We start from the raw sequence: 23862 nt of genomic DNA, 5'->3' as shown, positions 1-23862 counted from the left end.
CTCATAACAGTGTTTATTAAAACAGTCACTTTTCGCAGCCGTTTCTTGGTTTTTCATTAAAATTTCGTCTTTTATTTCTTGCTTCGCTTTAATTACTAATTCACCTCTGTAATTGCCACTTTTTTGTTGCTGCGTCCCGCTAAGTGTACACATACATATGTATGTATTATATATATTTTTCGAACTGTAACTCGTCTCACTTGGTGCGCGTCACACGTGCGTTGTGGTTGGTGTCTTTTTCCAACTGCGACAGCGACGGCTGTTGGTTGCCTCAACGCCACACAGCACAACACGAATTCGAAACAACGCGCACAGCAAAGTACCAAACGGAACTGAGCGGAGGCTGACACCGTGTCTGCTGTTTGCCAGCAGCCAGCAGCAGTCACAACAGCAACATACACACTACAGCAAAAACAACACACACGCTCCGTCCACAAGAGTGAATAGGTTGCTCAGCAAGCAAGACTCGTCTGCGCCATCTTTGCTTGCTATAAAACGGTAAAGCGTGAGTGTGATAGCTTACGCTTTGCCTGCTGTTTCATTCTAACACAGTGTGCACACAGTTATTCCAATTTGAGGAGTAATATTTCCAATTAGCATTTCGCCTTACCAAATCCACAATTGGAAAATTCCATTTTGCTATTGCTATCGCACTCACACACACAAGCGGCGCTAGCAACGTGTTCATACACGCTTTGGAAGGTCACACCGTTACGTGTACACTATGCGTGTGCGTACAGTGGTGTACGTGTGGCTGTGTTTGTGCTTCAACTTTCAGGCTGATTTGATTTTGCCTTTTGTTTGCGTTTAATTACTGACCGAAAAGTCGCTGCCAGGACCCCGGCACCGCCGACGTCGCCACCACAGTCTCGCCTGTGTCGTGCAGCAATTTCTTATAAGCTTTACAAAGCAACAACAACGCATGTGATTTTTCGTAGAGTGGAAAATTAACTCATCGTCGTGGCAGCAGCAGCAGCAGCGAGGCGGCAAGTAGCCGTAGTGGCATAGCATTTGTGGTTCGCAGCAAGTGTAAATGTTTAGCAAGCTTCTATTGTATGTTGTTGTTGTTGTTGCGTAATTTCTCTTATATCTTTGCTATTAATAAAACACACTTAAATTCGTGTTAATGTGAATTTTCTATGCAGATGCTCATCGGTAGTTATGCATGTACCATGGATATGTATGTACATAAACGCATATGTATATATATATATTGCGTAGATTAGCTTAACAATATTAATATTAGTTTCATTCTAGATGGCTATTTGTAATATTAAGCAGAAAATATCAATTACAAAATATTTGTTGGAAGTTAAATTGCAATAAGCGATATTCAATTGGCTTAAAGGCTTAATTAATAATGATTCATTTTACAATAATATTATCATTATTTTTAATGTGAAATTTAGACTTTTTAAATTGCGTTATTTTGTGTTGAATGTATTAGTAATTTTGAACATTTTCATGGTTTTATTTTCTCTAAATAAATAATTTTTGAATTATATTTTTTAAATAAAAATAAAACAAATTTATGCTAGAAAATATATAATTGTTTTATACTGTGAAAATTTACTTTTGCATGTTATTTCCACTAACAGAATTTTTGATTGGAATTTTAAAATGTTTCAAAACATTTTTTAAATAAAAATCTGAAAATATGCTTAAAATTATACAATTTTCTCGATTGGATTGCCACAAAAATAAGTTTTGTTGTTACTATAGATTTTGCTAAGAAACTTCTATTAAAATATATGAAAGGTTTAATTTTATAAAATTACCTTCAATTGGTTGCACCAATAATAATTAAATATTTCGTATTTTTTATCGATTTTTGTTCGGGAGTTCTATTGTAACAATTTTCGACGACAGTTTTTCAACATTTTTTGGTTTTTTTAATTTTAAAATTTGTTAGGGAATTTAAAAAATACATTTAATTTTTTTTGCTTTTATAATTCTATTTGTCTTTTATATGCAGTTTTTTTTTGTTCGAAATTTCCATTAAAACCATAATCGATGTACATTTTAAAATTTTTCAACGTTTTTTATAACAAATTAAAAATATGCTAGGAAATATAAAAAATTTAAAAATTTGACTGCGCCTTTAATCATTTTGTTTTTTATTTTGGACTTTTTTACAATGTTCGTATCAAAACAAATTTCGACGGAATTTTAGAAAAATGTTCAAAAGTGCATTTATTAAAATTTAATAATATGAAACTAAATTATTTCTAAAATATATATAGCGCTAATATGGTACTTTAGATGTAATTCTTTTTAAAAAGAATTTTGTGCAAAATTTTCGTTAAAATTTTTATGCATAAATTTTACAGTTTGTAATGAAATAAATTTTATATGCTAATTTAATTATCTGTTTTCTTCAAAATTTTTTTTTATTTTAAAATATACATATTATACGTATTTTTTAATAGTAAATAGTATGTACGTATACATATATTTTTTAATAGTAAAAACTTATTTTTTTTTCTGTGTACTATATTTTTATAATTTAAAATTTTTAATGAAACTGAAAATTAATTATTTAATTGAGTTTTCATTTTAAAATAACTTTTATTATTGCGAAAAAAATTTTATTTATATAATTCAAAATTTGTTTAGCCAGTGCAAATACATTTTTTTCTTTGTAACTTTGCTTTCATTATTCATAATTTTACCTAAAAATGCAAATAAATAAAATAAATAAATTTTTTTTTAATAAAAATAAATCAATTATCTTTTAATTAATTAATTCTTTAAATAATATATATTATATAAAATGGCAAAAATAAATCTAAAAAAATACAAAGTACAATATATACATATGTATGTATATAATTGATCAGCGTGGCGAGCTGAGTCGATTTAGCCTTGTCCGTTTGTCTGTCCGTCTGTATATATGCGCACTAGTCCCTCAGTTTTTGAGATATCGGCTAGAAACTTTGCACACGCCCTTTTCTCACCAAGGTGCTGCTTTGTAGGAACCACCGATATCGGACCACTATAGCATATAGCTGCCATATAAACTGACCGCTCTACATTAAGATAAAGATTTTTTATACTCTTTTATGCTATAAAACATGCAGCTGTGAAGGGTATTATAGCAGCAGAAGTTAACGTTTTATTTTGTTTTTGTTATGAATAATATAAGATTTGCTTTAAGTTATTCACTTCTGTATTTATAATTATTGTATAATTTTGTAAACCGGAATATATTGTAAGCTACATATTACAGCTTCGTAATGGCGCTAATTAGAGTTAAAAAGTTATAAAATACATTATGTTTAGTTTTCCACTTATTACAAAAATAACGAACTTTATATATTATTATATTTTTCTTATATAGTATTATATAATAATTTGTGTTCATTTGCCAATGCTTTTAATATTAATAGAATGCAAATGCTTTTTTTTTACAAATATTATTTTTGCCATTTTCAGCAAAATGATTTTAAATAAAATATATACTCAAAAGTCCTCACAATCATAAGTACCGCTTTGTGAGATATTTCCATACTATTCAAATAAGTTTTTATATAAAATTAATGCATTTATATGTTCATAGAGAGAATCAAACAAGCAGCAGGCAGAAATACACACATCCACGCACATACGCGTAAACATTACCACCTCATACTCAACTATATTATATATATACATATGCATTTATATATATGTGCACGTATATATTAATATATATACATATGTATGTATGTGCGTGCCAAATTCCTTTTATACCTCCATCTAAAGGCACTTACTTAAGTTCTCATCTTTATACAGATTCAGGTAGATAGAAAAATCCTTTTTACGTTTTTGCACTTCATTTTTGTTCACGCGTTTGCCTTTGCTTTTGCATCCATATTTGTTTTAATAACTCATGATAATGTTTTCCACTTAAGCAATGCTGTTTTCAGTTGTTGTAGTGCTTTGTTTTTATAATTTCTTGCTTTGCATGAAAGCGGAAAAAATACTAAAATGGATTATTTCGAGTAAACTGAAGAGTATGCTTGTATATTTAACCATATATGCATAAATACATATGTATTTGTATATATGTATATGTGGCGCTTAAGATTCAATAAGAGGAGCGCAAATATTTTGGTATGCAGAAAATATGTTAGAGTTATAAAAATAATTATACACAAATATACCAACAAATAATAAAAATAGTTACACTGGTAGATTTTTTTTTAGATTTATCATATATTAGATAATTTTTACTTACTTTCTAAAAGTAATAATAAAATATTTAATGTTGTTGGTAAAAATATTATGGCGAAGTGTTTATGCTTGAAAGAATTATGCAAATAATTATACAAATAACAGTAATAGATTAATTGATGAAAATTTTTTTGTATATATTTCATTTTAAACTTTAAAAATAGTACTAAAAAATTAATAATTCTAAATAAAAGTGCAAAAAAATTTGCATATCTTCTTAAATGTATATTGAAGAAATGTTTAGAAATATTTTTTTAAATTAATAATTGAGTAAAATTTTTGAGTATTTCTTGAAACAAAAGAATTTTTTTTTTTCAAAACAAAAATTATGCAGCTTTTTATAAAAAATAATTCGAAATATTTTTACACATGTGCTATTGCAGAAATGCTTACAAATATATTTTTTAATTAATAGGTGAGAAAGAAAATTTGGAGCTTTCCTTAAAAAAAAGTATATTTTTCAAAAAAATAAATTTTTATAAAAAAAGGATATATTTCAAAAAAATAAATTTTTACATTTTTTTATAAAAAAAGTATATTTTTCAAAAAAATAAATTTGTATATTTTTTCATACAAATAATTCGCAATAATTTTACATTTTTGGTAAATATTCTATTTGAAAATAAAAAATTTTAAATAGAATTAATTATAAAATTTTAATTTTATTCTTTCATAAGAAATAAAACGCAATATTTTTGCAGTTTTGTTGAATTTTCTATTTAAAAATAAGAAATTTTTCCTTTTTAATTTTTTTATAGAATATTATTTTATTTATTATTCGTATACGTGGATATTTTTTTAAATTATAACACGAAGTTCGAATTTTAGTTAATTTCTTAAATCAATAATAATTTTTTCTCAATAATATGCCAGCTAATAAATTAGCAAATATTCTTAATATTTTTTAAATTAAAAATCAGATTCTCTTTAAAAAAAAATTTGTAATTAAAAAAAAATTAAATAAAATGAAAAGTTTTAAAGAGAGAAACGGTTCATTCATAGTTTAAAAATTCTATTTTTTATTGAGAATTTATTATTTTTAAACATCAGTTAACAGAAAAACAACAATTATGTAAAAAACTTCTAGGAATTAAAGTGGCCGTTACAAATATTTTTATCATAAATAATTTTTATATAAAAGTTTTTATAAAATTGTATATTGAATTGGAAAGCTCAAAATTTTTCAAGCGTTTAAAAAAATATCCCTAAATGGAAAAACATTTCTATATCTATGCAAAAAATTGTGTAAAAATATATGTATTTTTGAATTTACCATATATATATGGTATAACACGAAGTTTGAATTTTAGTTAATTTTTTAAATCAGTAAATACGTTTTTTGTCTCTCTCAAGCTAATGAATTAGAAAATATTTGTTAGTTTTTTTAAATTTGAAAATTAAGATTCTATATCAAAAAAATTTTTTATATACAAAAAAAAATTGTTTAGTATAATGAAAAATTTTAAAGGGGAAAAAAATCATTCGAAATTTAAAAATTCTATTTTTTATTAAGAATTTATTATTTTCAAACATTTGTTAAACCGAAAAACAGAGCTTTGAAAATTTTGTAAACCGAATTTTGAAATAAATTCTAGGAATTAAAGTGACTGCTACAAATATTTTTACCATAAAAAAATTTTGTTTAAAAGTTTTTATAAAATTGTATATTGAATTGGAAAGTTCAAAATTTTTCACGCAATTAAAAACATGTACATTTCTATATCTATTCCAAAAAGTGGTGTAAAAAATTTGACGAACTAAAGTTTTTTTGGTTTTTTTGCTTACTTTTAGCAAATTGGTATATTAATATAATATTATTTTTTTAACAGTGAGTTAACATTTTTAAAGTACAATGCTGCCAAATTAATATATGATAAAAAATATAATATTTCATATTCAGCTTGAAAATAATGTTCCGCTATGCAGATAAGTAATAAAACTATAAAGTATAATGCAAGTAAAAATTATAAATGTTGAATTTAGCATGAAAATTAATTTTTATAATTTTTTTTAAACATGTGAAAATTTCGAAAGAAAATTTTATATTTTTCACATATTTTGTTAGAAATGTAGAAATGTTTTATATTGATTTAGAGATATTACCTTACTTGAAAATTTCAAAAATTTTAACAAAAGTATAGAAACATAAAGAAAGCAAACTTGTCTAACATTTTTTTTAACAAAAATTCTAAAAAAGTTCTGTTTTTTATATTTTTGGTAAAAAATAGATATATTTTATTTTGATTTAGGGATATTTCCTTACTTGAAAATTTTACGAATTTTAACAAAAATATAAAAACATAAAGAAAGCAAAGTTGTCTTAAGTTTTTTTTAGCAAAAAAATTTGTATTAATATTTTTTTCATTAATTGCGGGCTTAAAGTCAATGCATAGTGAATCAATAATTTTAAGACTCACTGTCGGTTTCTTAAACTCACTTTAAATTTAAAAGAATTATAATTCAGTCCTAAATACTTTTACGCAATAACTTACAACAAGAACTCGCAGTCAACTCTAAAAATAGCAGAGCTTCGAAAAATTTATATGTTTATATACATTCAATTTACTTACTCAAATACATACACACAAACAAACATTCAAGTTTCACCCAACGCAGGCAAGTCACTTCAAATCTCAATACTAAACAGTAACTACAACAACACTCAACTGCCCCTACAAACCCACATTTGTTCTCATTCACAGCGTCAGCCGTTGCGTCTACCACACTCTCTTCGTCGAATTGAAAACACTCTTGGCGCCATTGGGGAGCTTGGGAAGAGCTAATCGATAAAACTTGACTAATTGGCAGGGCCAAAAGTGAAAATTTCTTAATTAACATGTTTCCTAGACAACAACACTAACAACAGCAATAGCAACAAAAACGACAACATCAGCATTGATTGCAAGCTATAAAACAACAACAGCAACACAAATATTCTTGAAAATTTAAAACAAAAACAAAAGAAAATCCAAGTTTTCTGAACGTGCATATGTGTGTGTGCCGTGTGTATATGTGTATGTGCGTGGAAAATCGGAAGCATTGGAACTTTCTGACTACAAAAACAATAAGAACCAATACGGCATGAGCGGAAGTGCAGACAAAAGCAAAGTTGAAAACAGCAAAAAAAATTGGCTGGAAATGATTTTATGCTTTTATATGTATGTGTATGTGTGTGTGTATGTGAAATTTTACAGCAGACTGCAAGTACGAAGCCATATTACAACAATCACAATAGGAAATTGGAATAATTATTGGAATTGTATTTCGTTTGAAATAATAGAAAATTTTTGCTTTTGGGAGAGCAGAGCGTACATAGCCCAATTGAGCGTAGCAGAGTAGATACTTGGCATTAGACAAATTACATGTGAGCGTAGAATTCTCAAATGAATATGAATGAATCGGAAGTGTGAGGACAACAGAAATTTGAAATCACAGTGGTTCAAGGTTATTGATAAGAGGTAAAGATAGTCGATTTCCTCCAAAGCTTGCTATTGTAATAGTTATTCTTGGAATACCAAATTGTTAATTTGTAATATTAAAATCGCTCTAGCATTATACAGGCTCACATAGCGACTCCTCATTATACTCAACATAACCTCACTATATAGTAAATATGTATAGCTGGCGACGGAAACACGCCAAAGTGGAAAGCTTTCGCTTCTAGTACCAGGTAGATGTTTCGTAACTATCTCCTTTTCACGACTGGTGCTGGCAAGACGCTATAACCAAATCTCGTTAAGTATTTAGACTTCTCCCTTAATGAATTTTATTTCCTTCCAAAGTAGTCAGTCAGGTTTTAAAGATATCATATTGAATTTCAGAAGAACATTGCTTTCATCGAAGCTCTTTGGGGATTAGGACGAGCAGCTAATTCCTTCCAATTGTGGGACGTAGTATAGTTCAAACTAATGACTGATTAATACAATCCTTTATAAATCTAGAATATATAATATAAATCCTGTAATCAGATCTTAAAAGTCGAAAAGGCGTTGTATTTCTTTAGCCACTAGCTTAGCGGGATATCTGCAAGTGTAGGTATTTAAGCCTAGATATTGCAAAGGTGGGTCGATCAAGAAGGAAGTGTTGGTATGTTTCAACGTCGTCTTCTATTAAACTGCTTCTACAACTGGTATCCGGTAAAATTCTCAACCTTACTCCGCGAACACCGATGCCTACTAGGCAAAGCCTAGCTCTTATTGAGACCCATTCTATTGATAGCGGCGCTAGATGCTTTTTCTTCCTATTTTGTCAGTTTTGCAGTTACTTTGCTCAAGCTGTGGCCTGGCAGCCATGTTAGCCTTATAACGATGTGACTCGATGCTGTTGCTAGCGAGGTTAGGAATTCCTTAACTAACCATGAGCAAGCGGGTAGCGAGATCTAACATTCTACCTGTCAAGGACTTTATGAAATGGATATCAGTCACTGCCTGACAAAAATCAAGGAATGCTACCATAGATAAAAATTCTTTTAACCCTAGTACACCTTCGGCTATCCTGGAATACTGTCTTCAAATGGGAAGACTGCAAATATAACAATCATCATTTTGCTTCAACGACGGGGAGATTGAATTGGAAATTTAAGATATAAGGCCTAAGCCATAATTGGAGTTTGACAACTTTTCTGGACGAAAAAACTTTAAAATTTGAAAACTTGAAAAAAAAAATACACCATACAGAAGTATAATAGTAAGACTACAGGTATGTATACATTTGAGATATGCAGTCCGTAGTGCAAATTTATCATAGAACTCTCTGAAGATGGCGGGTTTCAAGGAGTGCTTAGATGCCAGTTGTGTCCCGACGAGCGCCATTTGTAAAGAAATACTTGTATAAAAAAGTTTTAATAATATAAAAAAATCTTAAGCTACTTCATTTCACTACATGTGTTCCTCCTTACATATCCCATTTACCGTTCGTTCTCAAACGTATAGCGGCACTTACACTCAAGTACAAATTTTCTTTCGCTTTGTTCTTCGTTTAATGCATTTCCGTTATTTATCGATGTTTAACACCTGGTAAATGGTTTTTTAAGCAGTACTCTTACTTAGTCATTGTTATTGTTGTTTGGTGAAAATACACTTGTACGAATATGTGATATGTGGCACTTTAGATCAAAGCATTTCTTCAACTAAGTGCCAAATGCAGTTAAACCTCATTTCCGTATTTTGAGTGGAAAACAATTTAAATGCCTACTCTGTGCTTTCTTTTTGTTTTCAAATTTATTTTGCACTTGAAAGCGGATGCATTACAAAATAAATTTACACGCTTCTAAAGATTTACAACAATTGTTCGAAAATATAATATGTAATAATTTTATTTTGTATATAACGATGGATTTTTATTGGGTAGAATACAGTGTAATGCAATATGTCTGTCAAGGTAGGCATAGTCCATATCGATGCATTAGAGCTTTTCACTAATATTCCAAGACCTAAGTGTAGCTCTTAAGGCAATTAAAACTGCTCTCAATTCAGTATATTAAATGCTGAAATGGCATGTTGTAAACCCCTGGCATTGCGACCAGTCAATTTGGTCCATGCAGGTTAGAGATGGAACCACATTTATGAAAAATCTAGGAAAAACCTTCTTAATTGCATTTATTTCGTATCCTGAGGCCTTTTTTTACCTTCTAGTTAATCGAGTGAGACTTTAATGTGCTCAAGTTATCATAACCGCAGTGTGTTTTCCCTGCCAAAAAAGTCGTATTCAGACATCTAAGTGATCTTTACAGAATGTCTTTACATTACCTTTGAGTGTAACTTTGAAGTTATTCAGACCCGATCTCTTCATCTATCACTCTATCAAGAAGGAAGCTTGGCCTTTTATTCACTCTCAGTTCAACCAGACAATCCAGAAACGTTGGTCCTTGCAGATAGGTACTCAGATGCCATTAACGGTAATCCAACCTACGTATGCAACTGAATTTTGGCACTTCTTTCGAATTATGAGATTGCTTTTTGTCTTTTGATTCACTAAGCTGGACTTCTATGCCTTGGGATAGCATCACTACCGAGGTCTTTCTCTTTCGATGCTCTAATGTGTCCTTAATCTATAACCTTGAACTTAGGCGACACCCTGAAATTTCATTATATGTATATAGCGGTTTTAAATAATATCAAAGCTGAAGTTATATCCTTATTGGAGATTTGCAATTTATGATTGAGTGAACTAGTCGTCGTTCAGAAATGATGAATCGGATACCTTATTTTTTGTGATATCATGGTAGTTCTCGTCTAACCGGTAGGTTCTTGTATGGTGGAATAAGAAGAATACGGTGACTATTTCAATGGAAGTACATATGGTCTTCTGAAGGTGCGGTAGTGCATTTCAGCAAAAGATTTAGGCCGGTCCTAAGCTTTGCTGTGTATTTTTACCATGTTTAGCTTTAATTGGAAGTTCATACTTAGTTGAGTTTCTTACTACACTTTGAGTTCTTCGGTTTTGCCATTAAAAACTGTAGATAAGAGACGCGGCGCTCCTCTTAAACTTATTTTATTAAAATCTTTTGATTTTTAACACTTCTTCAACATGCTCTCTGTGTCACGATTTTTTACACTAAAAGCTTCTATAACATTACTGAATTCTCTGCAGAAGTCTTTAATTCAAACTTATGCACAGTGACGACTCATCTGTCATATAACGACAGCCGGCTCTTTGGACTAATTAAGCCAATGACTAATTAAGCTAAAAGCTAGCACTTTTAATGCCAAAGCAAGCGGAAATCCACTGAGATACCACAAATATAAATTGACTGATTAAACGAGATGCAAAAGACAATTGCAACCGTGTAAGTGCTAAGTAAAAATAAAATAAAAAGTGCAGTGTTGTTTTTTTAAACGTCAAAGGTTGTCGCAAAATGTGCTTAGAAAATTGTGTGGGTTTCCATTGTCTGTGTGCATGTAGAAATCAGCACTCCCTGGGGATCATTTCCAGGAATGCATTTGAATTTTTTCTAGTTTTTTTCTCGCATATTAGCTACCCACTCAAAGTGTCTTGGCATCACTGGCGCGAATTGCAAATTCACAAATGTGGTTTTGCAGTTTGTTAGCGCTGTAGAATATACATATATCATATGTCTATATATATATGTATGTATACATGTATTTTGTATATATATTTTGCATATGATATGTGTGGGTGTTATTGTTGTGCAGCCAATTGTCACTTTGCATCAAAATTCACACCTCAAATTTGGCGCGTCGCATGCATTCGTGTGTGTTTCATTGACATTTCAAAGAAAGATTTTGCAAAAAAAATTTTTTTTTTTTTATATTGTGCAACATTTACCAGTTCATTGCACTTGTTTAGCACTTTGCCGCGCTTATGCCTATTATATGCGAGTTAATTAAAAATATTAAAAATGTGGCATGATTTTTTCCTTTATAAAATTTTCTTTAGTGTCAGTGAACTCTTGAGGCAATGTACATAAAAATATATTTTTTTTGAAAATTTTCGCTCACAATTCATGCTCCAGTAACCTGATTTCAAATCCACTTGCCTAGCGCAAAAATTTGTGCAACATTTATATGCATTTATCAAACGATTTTAGTCATAAAAAGTAGAGGTTAGTGTGCATAGATACTAGCTATTTGCAAAATTTAATTTTTTATAATTGTCATCTGTCATAAAATGTGTCCAACATATTCGTACATCACATAAAAAGTTCGGGTTTTTACACAAAATCTTCCTTGCTTATATAAATTTGCTTGACAACAAATTATTTTCAAATTTTTTGGCTTTTTTACACTTTTTATTTTTGAAGTTTTCTAAAATTTGTTTACAAAATTATTGCATAACAAACAATAAATATTTCTTTTTTTCCGACAAAAACTTGTTTGCTTCATATAAATTTTTATTTCCTTTAGACACATTGTCAAATTTTTTGACAATGCTTTTTTAATATTTTTTAACTTTGAACTCTTCTCAAATTTGTCTTAAAAATTATTACCCTACATCAATACTTATTTTTGTTTGTCAAAAACAAAATTGCATTGTAAAAATATTTTTTATTTCAGGTAATGTGACCTTGTCAAATTTTATGACAAGACCTTTTAATATTTTCTAAATTTGAGCTCTTCTAAAATATATCCAAAATATTATTGCACTACATAAATGTTCCTTTTTCGACAAAAGCATGTTAAGATCATAAAAATATTATTTATTTTACATAATGGTACATTGTCAAATTTTGTGACAATGCTTTTTTAATATTTATTTAATTTTAAATATTCTAAAATGTATCTAAAAAATTATTATACTACATTATTATTTATTTTTTTGTTAAAAATATACTTGCATCGTAAAAGTATTTTTAATTTCAGATAAAGTGACCTTGTCAAATTTTATGACAAGGCTTTTTAATATTTTCTAAATTTGAGCTCCTCTAAAATGTATCCAAAATATTATTTCACTACATAAATGGTCTGTTTTTCGTACATTGCCAAATTTTATGACAATGCTTGTTTATACCAATCTTTTTTAGAAGTTTTAAAAGGACAAAGGGAATGAAGTCAGACCATCTACAATACATACATTTATCAGATCTTATCACTGCTCAAGTTATTTTGATATTTTAATTGCTGATCTACTGCATATATATATATACTATATCTCTAAAATCATGCCTAAAATTTAAATGTATTTTATTAACGTATTTTTTTATTTATATTACATCACTATGTCATTAAATTTTACACTCGCTATCTAAATTTAAATTAAATCATGCACATATGTATTTGTGGGCATTTTTTTCTCCACTAATACATTTGATTATTTATTGCTTTGCTTGGTAATCTAATACACGAGCAATAATTGCCTTTTTAACGCCATAATTAACAATTCAGCAATTAAGTGCTTATTAAATTATTGCGTTGGCATTCCGCAAAAATGTTTGAAAATAAAATGCGCACAATTTATTCGAGTGCATACATGCATACAGTGAGTCAAGAAAGTTGGCAGAGAAAATTTTTATAATTGTTTTATAAATTGTAAAATTAGTGAAATTTTGAGGAAAATCCATCCAATATTAGATAAAATAAATCGTTGCCACCCGTTCAAATTGGTTTCATCTGCGAACATGTTTGGAGAATTTATGAGAATTTTATAAAATTCGTCCGAGTAATAAATATAAATAAAAATATTTTTTTTTTGGTGATATTAATACTTTTTATTATTAAAATTTTTTTTTTTTTTATAAATAAATTCTAAAATCTTTTTGTATTATTGTAGAAAATATTATATTTGAATTTTTTATGCGTACAAAAGTATCCATTCAATAAAATGAAATGACAGGTGTTTTTTTTTTATTTTTTTATTATTTTTAAAATTTTTTATGTGACAATTTTTCTAAAAAATATTTATACAATCTTTAATTGAACAACATTTTTAGTATATTCATTGTTTTATAAAAATCAAATCTATCCAAATATTTTTTCGTAATTTTTAATTTTTTAGAGTTTTTAATTCACTATATTTAAAATTTTTTTTTTGTTTTTAAATTTATTTAGAAAAAACTAATAAATTAGTCTTATTTTTAGTTTTCTTTTCTGATAATTTTAATTTTAGTTTTTAATATTTAGTTTTAGAATATTTAGCCTTTAAATTATATCTCTTATCACAATTTTTACGCTTATAAAAAACTTTTAATATTCAAAAAAAAATTTAATTATATGGCTGTTAGGTTCTGCAACTTGCAAAAAAGTTAAAAATGATTAAAATAAAAATAAAAAATAAATATTTAAAATTTTTTTATTGAATATAATTTTTTTCGATTTATTTAATAATATTGCTACTAGTTTGAAGTTCGTACGACAAAAAAAAATTTTATTCGATTTTTATTAAAGGGTTTTTTGTATAAACTTTTTTCTTAATTTTTTTTATTAAATTTATTTTTTCTAAATATACACATATATATGTATATTTTTCTATTGCATAAAATTACAAAATGTACATAAGTTTATCTCTATACACAAAAATGCAAGTATGCACAATTTTTTTAAGGACTGTGCTTTAGCATACAACAAAAATATTCTACATAAAAAGCCAATAAATGAAGTGATATATTAGGTTTTTTGTAAAGCAATAAAAATTTATGCAAATTGAAACATTTTTAATTAACCAGCTTAGCTGGCAAGTCGATGACATATTTGCAAATTGCTTTAACCTCATACATATCTTATCACTAAATACATATGTATATGCAATAAAATATATGTATATACATAAATCGGTATATGCATAAACAAATGAGATTAAAATATCTCTGCTGCTTTCTAAAAATGTTATTGAAAATTGCAAAAGCATTAAAAAGTAGCAATTTAAAGATAATCACTACACAAAAAGAGACTTTAAGTGGTATAATGGAAATTTTATATTACAAAAACAAAAACAACAACAATATTTAGCGCGCTAAGGACTAAGAACTACCTTTGTAGGCAGCTGAATGAGCCTGCCTGAAAAAAGGTGCTGAGCTGAGCAGAACAAGCCTCTATGCAATTATCAATATACTATATATACATATGTATATATATGTACTTGTAAATATGTGTATGTATGTATGTGGGATCTTTAGTTGCACTTATTGAACTCTCACTATGTGCAACTGTGTGTAGGCGTGAATTTTCGTTTATTTTTATTACATAATGGTTCCCTCACACACACACATACATACATACACTCGCGCATATATATGTATATATATCGTATATCGATGAAGTTCTTGTCACTCACATTACATTGTTGTTGTTGCATTTTGTTAACCAAAAGTGGCTGCTTCTTACACAGGCACTCATGCCACTCATTTCTTCATTTTCTGTTTGCTTTGTTTGCATAGTTCACCACATTCGTTGGCCAGTATGCTTTCGTGACGAAGGTGTATTTTGTGAGAATGCAGCGAAGGAGACGTGACGCTGACAGTTGAGTGAATAATTATTAATAATTATGCAGATTGACGCACTTTTCGGCGCTGGTCCGCAATGCGGTGCAAGAATATAGGCTTTATATGTACATAGGTATATGTATATGGTATATATATATTAATAATATTTTTGTTATAAACATATAGAAGAATGAAGAAGGAGTGAATATATCGATAAGCAGTATATAGACTATAAAAAAAGCTTTAGTTCATATTCAGGCAGTTAATATATAATTTCAAAAATCTGATAGAGTTACAATTCGCAGGGTTGCTAAAGCTCTCCTTCCCAACAAGAAATAAACTTCTTTAATAATTTTCCGAGCGATAGGTTATAAGCTCATGAACAACAAAGCGATGTTACAACTGTCCTGCTCTAGGTTACTACGATTATTCCAAATTGTGGTCAATACCTCGGTCACAGAGTTTTTCTATCACAGGCTTAGTTGATTTGTTAACTACCAATCCAAACGGGGTTAGATCAGACCTATTATTTTCCAATCTTTCTTTGTATAATAGAAAATTAAAGGTCTTCTATAATACTAGTCCAATTTTGGAGTTTTTATAGACCATAACGAACCGAAAATTTTATTAATATGATTAAACTAACGTCTTCGAGACCCTTTTTTGATAAGTCGTTTGGTATATAATCCACATGAAATGTTATCAACGGCAACTCACAGAAAGAGAGAGTAAAACCGACACAGTTCAAGTGGTTAGTTAGGTTATATGAACTCTACTGAAAACCGTTCAGAGTCAGTCCATTGCTCTTCATGATAACCACCAACTAGGGCGAATTTTTACTACTGTTCAGTTCATAACTCTTTTTATAACACTTGCTTATTCTTTTTATTTATGCATGTTGTCTGTTGTAATGTTCCCTTATATATGGTCCCTAATATTATTACTGAAGGTTTGCTAACTGTTAATTCTTTAAGTTTTCTAAAATAAAAGGCATTATTAGCCAGTTCAGTGTTTCCACTGAATTCCACTGAACTAACAAACCTGTTGCCCTAGACTGAACTTGCCTTGAACTAATGTTGTCGTTGGTGGAATCAAATTTTCCAAATCTTGTCATCGGTCTAAAAACAAGTCTATTTACTTAATGTGGAGCCTTAAACTATAGATTATATAAACTATAAATTACGATTTACAACCATACCATAGGGATTTAGTTATTTCATGGATGTTAGCGATCTAGTTTTTATCATCTTTCTCTACAAAAGAGTTTGCAGAAAATGAACAGATTAATTCGCCAGCTGAGGGCCCAAAAAACAACATAAACTTTAAAATTTAAATTTCCGAAACCTTTCATTCGATGCAGAGTAGTATTGGTTGGTGAAAGCTCGTATTGTTATCTGAGCAGTTAAAAACTCTCTCCTCTCTACAACACTTATAGTGACAAGAGACGCAGCCTTTCAGAGACGTTCTTTTCAATGCTATGAACGCGATAGTAATCAAGTATTTAGGCCTCAAAGCTTGAATTTAACGGTAGACCCTTTTTTTAAATGCTTGGTGCATATTTGATAAAGTCATGAGCCTGAGTTGATAAGGACTTTGAGTTTATACACTAGTTCTTAGAAGTTTTTGGCTTCGCTTTTGTGGAGGGAGAGCGAGTGATATGGGTAGAGGGTAAAATGTAGTGGAAATAGATATACGAAACCCATTAGACAGAGTTGGTACGCCAAATTTAATGTCAGGCCCTCTTTAATAACTGCTGAGTGTATACTCGTATTCGAAAGAGTAATGACTGAGAGTCGAGGAGGCGACTATGGGTAGAAAGAGTGAGGAAAAAATTCTACTGCCACCGATTTACGAAATCCATTAGACCGAGTGCAAAAGCCGCTTTTTTGTTGTTATATAAACTTTGTCCGCAACAAAGATGTCAAAATATCAACTGAGTTATTAAAATTTTAGTTTACCGTTATTTTTTAGACTTTTTAATTTAAACATTTTATGGTAAAAATTTTATTTAACTTTGTTTGACATTTATATGTTGAGTTAATAACAGTTGTTTTATTTTTAAATTTTAAACAAAATTTTTTCTATTTGAAAAAAATGCAATTGACACGCACATGTGATATAAAAAAGTTTATTATGCAAACACCATATGGGCGCACTTGAGAGCGGTACAAAGCGTTAGAAAAAAGCTGTAGCAATCCTTAAGTCACAAATGAAAAAGCTCACCCACAACTTTCTCACTGCCAACAAAGCCATCAATGTAGCTACCACAACGCCAGCACAGCTTAGCGTTCAGCATACAAATACGATAAATTCTCAACCCATTTTTTCGACAAAACGCAGCACTTGCTGAAGCTTATCATTTTCGCTCATTTTCTCGCATTTGCTTTTTTGTATAATTCTTCATTAATAATCCCATGTCTTTTTATCTTCTTGCTCTTTTGAAATTGTCTCAAAAAATGTTCTTTGCTTTAAATTTTTTTTTATATATATTTTCTCTGCAACTCCAGCGAGTGGCTTAATGAAAGTGCCTTTTTAATTAAAATTCTCTTAATTCATTTCATAACTCTATGCAAATGCTTAAGCAGCAAATAGCAAAAACGCTTAAAAGAAATAGGAATTAAAAGATCTGCTCTTTCTTTACAATTTGCTTAACACACTTATGCGTTTTCATTTCTTTATTCGTAAAATGCTGATTCAGCAATATTTTAATTGAAAATGTTTGTCCTTCTTGCGAAATGAGGAAATGATTTAATTTAGTTTAAATGCAAAGTCGCCAAATAAAGAAACATAATTTTACAAGCAGATAATATATTATATTAACACGCATTAAGGTTGTACTAATATTTTGTTGGAGAATTTCAAAATTTTAATTATTTTTTATGCTTTTTTTTATATATCTCTGAATGAAAAGTAGGTCTAATCAATCGATTTTTGATTGCACATTAGGGTGGTCATAAGCTCTTTATATTATTATTTACCAATATTTGCATTTATATTTAATGTTATTCCATAGTCTTTTATTATGATTTGAAATACTAGTGTGACTCATACTTGTAGATCATTTTTTTATGAAAGTTCAAAAATTTGTATGCGGGATTAAGGTGCCAAATAAAAGCGTTAACTTGTTTGAAAATATGTATTTTTTAAAATTAACAACCCTAATATATGCATATCAATAATGTATAGTATATAATTAGTATATATAATTATAGAAATACAAAAAATAAACAAATTAATTATTAAAAATGTGCACATCCCTTGTGCAACTTAGTCAAGTAATTATATTTAACAGAAAATTCGAAATTTTGAAATATTAAATTGAAAATATTTTTGAAAATGTATGGATAGCCCTAATCGAATAATCATATAAATGAATTTTACCTTATTATATATTACGACTACATAAATTATATATATAATTTTTGCTTATACTTTTAATACTCGCTTGAAATTTTCATTATATTGAATACAAAATATCACATAAAATTCATTGAAAATAAGAAATTGCCTTTAAAGTATATTTTATTGCAATTACATATATTCTAAATTTATTTAAACACGTTTTTATATCGTTTCTCTAACTATGGTCAATAAAAAAATTCTAATAAGCATTTGAAAAATTTTAAAATTTCACGCCACCCTAATGTACCAGTTTGATTAGCGGTAATATAAAAGAAATATGCTTTTATTCTGTATTCAGAAGTAATAAAAATTAAATAAAAAATACAAATTATATATCACTCAAATATGTACAACCCTAATGTATTCACAGCATAATTATTTGAATGAATTGCTTTCAAAAAAATATAATCAACTTAAAATCATAAAAAAAAACTAAATATTAGAAACAAAATGCATTAAAAATAATGCTAAAATGGCGACTACCCTAATACTCTACCAAAGTGAGATTTCAATAAGTTGAAATTTTTAAATTAAATTCCTATATTATATAAATATTTGGTATACAAGAGCTTCAAAAATTTAACAAAAAAATTTCGTACATATATGAACTCCCCTAATATTTACATATCTCCTGCAATACTGAGTTTCATTACTTTTATTTTTTTTCTTTTTTTATTTATTTCTGTTTTGTAATAAAAAATAAATTAATAAAAATAAATTAATTGACGTTAATGGACACCCCTAATACTCACAAGATCCTCCATATAACTGTGTTTTATGACGTCCTCTCATTTCCCTTTTGACCAAGCACATGTGTGTTTTGCTTTATTTGCTTCCTATATATTTTTTGCCTTCCAGCTACAAAAAATGTCCTTCTACCTCCCCTTTGTATGCAAAAAAAATATATATATTATTATATTTTCACTTTTTTCCTACTTTTCTTATTATCCATATCCCATTCGCTTGCAATTGCGCGTAATTACGAATATTAATTTTTTTCGCTTTCACACATACCGTACAGACATACATACATATGTACATACTGTACATGACTTTTTATATTTTTGTACATTCAAATACATGTTCATATACACACTTGCATACATACTTACATATTCGTGCTTTTTTTCTTGGTCGCCTTCGTTTTGCTTGCTTTTTTGTTCAATTCGCATTGAGAGTGTTGCTCATTTAGGCATAAATTGCGCTGCCACTAGGCGCCCTCCCACCTCTTCACAATCAGTCCGCATATCCTTGTGTGGGTTATTTGTTGCTTATTTGCTATTTGTTGTTGGTGTTGCTGTTGCTGCAAGGTTGTTGTGCTTTTCTACAGCGAATTATTAGTATTTTTCATGTTAATTTGATATTTTGCGTTTATGAAAAGAATGACATTTTCCAATTAACGAGCAAGCGAGTGCCGCTTCAAAAGCCAATACGTACCGGCGAGGCAGCAAGGACACATTTATGTGTAGAAAGTGTGTGCTAAAAGTGTGTAATACAAAAGTGAAGATTTTTAATTTGTTTAATTACTTCTTCATTGATAAATTGCAAATTATTATTGATATTTATTTTAAATTTAAGTTTTTTATAGTTAGATACGTGCATATGTATATGTAAACGAGTTATATAAAATTAAAAAATTAATAAAATAAAAATTTTAAATTTAAAATTCTTGTTTTAATTTTTCCGCTTATTGTGTAAGTTATATAATTTTTTTACCGTAAAATTTTTTACTTTAAAATTAAAAATTATTTAATTTAATTTTTTTAATAAAAAAAATATTGTCTAAAATTATAAATAAAAAAATATGTAAACTTTTTAAATTTAATAATTTCTTATTTTTAAATTTTTTTTTATTTTTTATAAACACTTGTATACTATTATATTATTTCTGAATACAAATATTCAACGAATTGGTAAAAAAATTATTTTAAAATTAAAATTTTTCAAACATTTTGATTATTAATTTATTTGTGCATTTTTATTATTATTACTTTTATGCATTTTTATTATATTTTAATATAGCGTTTTTAAAGCTTTCTTAAATAATCTTACACATCAATTTTCAATTAAATGTATTTTGGTTTTTTTTAAATTTAATAATTTCTGAATTGTGAAATGTCTAAATTTTCAACTTTCGTCTAATATATAACATTCTTTTAGGTTAAATTATAAAAGAAAAAAGCAAAAATATTTATATTTAAATTCTTTTATTTTTATTTTCTTTTATTTTATTTTTTGTATATATGATGTGACATAAAAAAAATTTTATTTATGCATAGACATATATATATATTATATTATAAATTATAAATTTTATACTGGAGAGTTAGTAAAATTTTTTCAAAATTCTTTTGAAAAGAACAATAAAGTTGAAACTAAGAAAAACTTTTATTCTAATTGAAAAATATTTTCTGATTTTTTCAAGAATTTTTACAAGATTGTCATTTAAAAATTAAATTATTTGCATACCGTTTGGTTTGGCCTATATTAAATAAAAAAAACAATTTTTTTTAAATGAAACAAAATTAACTATAAATAAAATTATTTTTCTAAAAATTAAAAAACAAAACATTTATAAATAATTAGAAACTTTAATAAAGGCATACAAGTAATAAATAATTTAATAAAAAAATTAAAAATAAAATATTTAAAAAATTATGTGTACTTGTTTTGAATTCTTGGAAATATAATTTTAAAATATTATATAAAATAAAAACAAAAAATATTTAAATAAATTTGAAATTTGAAGCATAATATTTATACATACATATACATATATTTTGTTTTTAATTTTGTAGAATATATATTATATACAAGTAAATCTATTCTAATTTTTATTATTTCTTAATTTTTAAGATATATATTTAAAACATTTCAACCTGAATGAATATAAAACTTATATACGTGTTTGTGAATTTAAAATTTCTTGAAATAAAACTTGAAATATGAAAAAAAAAATTTCAATTCAAACATGATAAACAAAATCGAAAAATATTTAAATAAAATTAGAATTACGAAATTGTATGTATATGTAATGTATATAAGTATTTTAAAAAAATTAAAAAATATATTAAGAAATACGTTTTATAAAAATTTTGCATTTAAAAATCGCGAATATAATGCTTTAAGTTTTAAAAAAAAATTCTTAAATATTTCAAACAAATTAAGTATTTACGAAATTATCTGTACACGTACTTAAACCGGGTTTTATCTAAATTTATAATATAAAAATCACGAAAATTAAAATAATTTATTTTGGATTTATGTATTTGTTTTATTTCTCTTTACCGTTGACAAATGGAATAACTTAATAGAAAAAACAGATTTGTTCAAAAATTAGTTTGAGTAATTCTTTTTTTTTATTATAAAAATGCATACTTTAATTCACGCCTATACATGTATATGTGTGTACATATGCATATTTATTTGCATGCGCACATAAATTCGCAAAATATTTCTTTTTCTACCATAAAATATTTTATGGCAAATTTATTATTTCTCTTACTAGTTATCCTGTATTGCGTTAAAGTTAAACGACAGATGTCGCGCTTTGGCCCGTGGTGATAAACGTAAGTATTATGGTGGTGAATTAATGATTTACATTTAAATGTGGTGGGCTTTCATTCTGCTGGTTTTGAACTCCGCTTTGTTTAATAAAAATTTATTTAATTTTGGAAAAAAATATTATAAAATATTTTTGGAAAAAACCAGATTCTGTATGTTATAATATTGCTCTCCATAGTAGATTTACCCGTGAATGTAGTGGAAAAGCAGACAAATAAAGACAGTCGAAAATGTGCATGCCACTCATACTGTTGACACGGACGTTAGTCAGCTTTAGTGGTCATTCAAACACTAATATATTGAATTGAAGCTTATAACCAAGTATATTTAACCTTAATACCGATGTGACCTGCGCATGAAATAACACGCCATTAACACTATCCGTTATATTAACACAACTTTAAACTCATCAGTAATGACTTTAAATATCAACCAGCACAATACGAGTATGCTTCGATGTTTGTATAATGATTCTAAGAATCTTCTTCAAATCCTTATTTGCTCAATCATCTCTATTTTTCCTCTTACTTGACTAAAAATCATCCTAGCGCTCCCCTGGTCTGTCTCCTGTGAATCTGGCCATTGTAACGAACTTTATTCTGGAGGGTGATAGATTTACTGCTTACACTGGACTACGAAAATCTCGTCGTTTTTTTTCCGGCTACTGTCGATTACTCGATCGACCTTACTCTGTATTAGACCTCATAAGTTTCTGAATATATTTTGAGCATAGGGATTATGCTCTGATAAGCTTAACCTTACTACTGAATTACAAATCAAAGTTGAATTGTGGTTTCCTTCTAACTTTTTAGACCACTTAATATGTACTTCCTGTACATAAACGATGTATAACCGAGTAAAGTCTCTTAATCCGATAGAGAAAGACCCTTCAAAGTATAAATATACGTGCGACACTTCAATAACCCGACTGCACGCTTTAAGCTGAGTTTGTGAATTGAAGGGGCTTCATTCGGGAACTTCATTGCAAAGTGCCTTTACAAGTAACTAGTAGTCACGAATGAGGAGTTGCATTTTTACCCCTCCGGCAATTCAATTTGAGCCGATGTTAACCTTTGCTTAAGCTGAACGTTTAGCTGCTATTCTTGTTCTATTATTGTCATTCGACTTAAGCTGACATTCATCAGCTTCAATTGGGGTAGGATTGAAGTTTAGGTATTAGCGCGTATACCTTTGGTTGGCCTTTATTTGGATGAAAAATATTTCCAGATATAGTACTGTGTCCTTTCGATCACTCTCTGGAAATACAACTCTTCAGATCTCAGTAGTAGTCTCAACTATGAGCCAAGAGAGAGTAGAGATTGAGTGTAATTATATGTAATGCCTAGTCTTAAAAACCATAGAGAAAGTCTTTTTTGGTATAGTAGGTAGGTGGTTAGAATCTGTTAGCAAACTCTCTTAAAGGTTGAACGTTCTTACGTATTAAGGTTGAACTAATTTAAGTTCTATCACCATACTACTGGGTCTCTCATACGGTGTTTGAGCCAGTCACAAAAGCTTTCACGGTAAAGTAGTTTTAATCAAAGTAAAATGTTCTAAAGGTGAAATGTACTTAAGTACCAGTTTCCATTTTTTGTGATATGAAGCACTTTTGGACCTAACATACTCTTAAACAAAAAAAAAAAAAAAAAAACAAGAACTGTAGAAGGTTTTAGCTAAAGCATAGAATTTTGATTTTGAGTTTTTTTAGTGTTTTTTCTATTTGGAACTATTACATAAATAAATTTGAAATATGTATAAATCGGTCAAATAAAGTTCATTACATTTTGAGGTTTTGTGTGAAAAAA

At 28.1% G+C, this 23862-nt stretch overlaps 2 protein-coding genes across 2 annotated transcripts in view; both read right to left on the bottom strand.

The window, feature by feature from the left end:
- Positions 1–317, bottom strand: part of Vsx1 (Visual system homeobox 1) — a 57868-nt gene extending 57551 nt beyond the window's left edge. Inside the window, exon 1 of the mRNA XM_036376843.2 lies at positions 1–317. The gene's annotated coding sequence lies outside the window, so the exon portion shown is untranslated.
- Positions 1–23862, bottom strand: part of Neb-cGP (ATP synthase membrane subunit K, mitochondrial) — a 230645-nt gene that overhangs the window by 59640 nt on the left and 147143 nt on the right. The gene's annotated exons all lie outside the window — the stretch shown is intronic.

Source organism: Bactrocera oleae, chromosome 5 (genome assembly GCF_042242935.1).
Source record: "Bactrocera oleae isolate idBacOlea1 chromosome 5, idBacOlea1, whole genome shotgun sequence".
In the NCBI taxonomy this organism is placed as follows: domain Eukaryota; kingdom Metazoa; phylum Arthropoda; class Insecta; order Diptera; family Tephritidae; genus Bactrocera; species Bactrocera oleae.
This window is presented reverse-complemented; position numbering and strand designations above follow the sequence as displayed.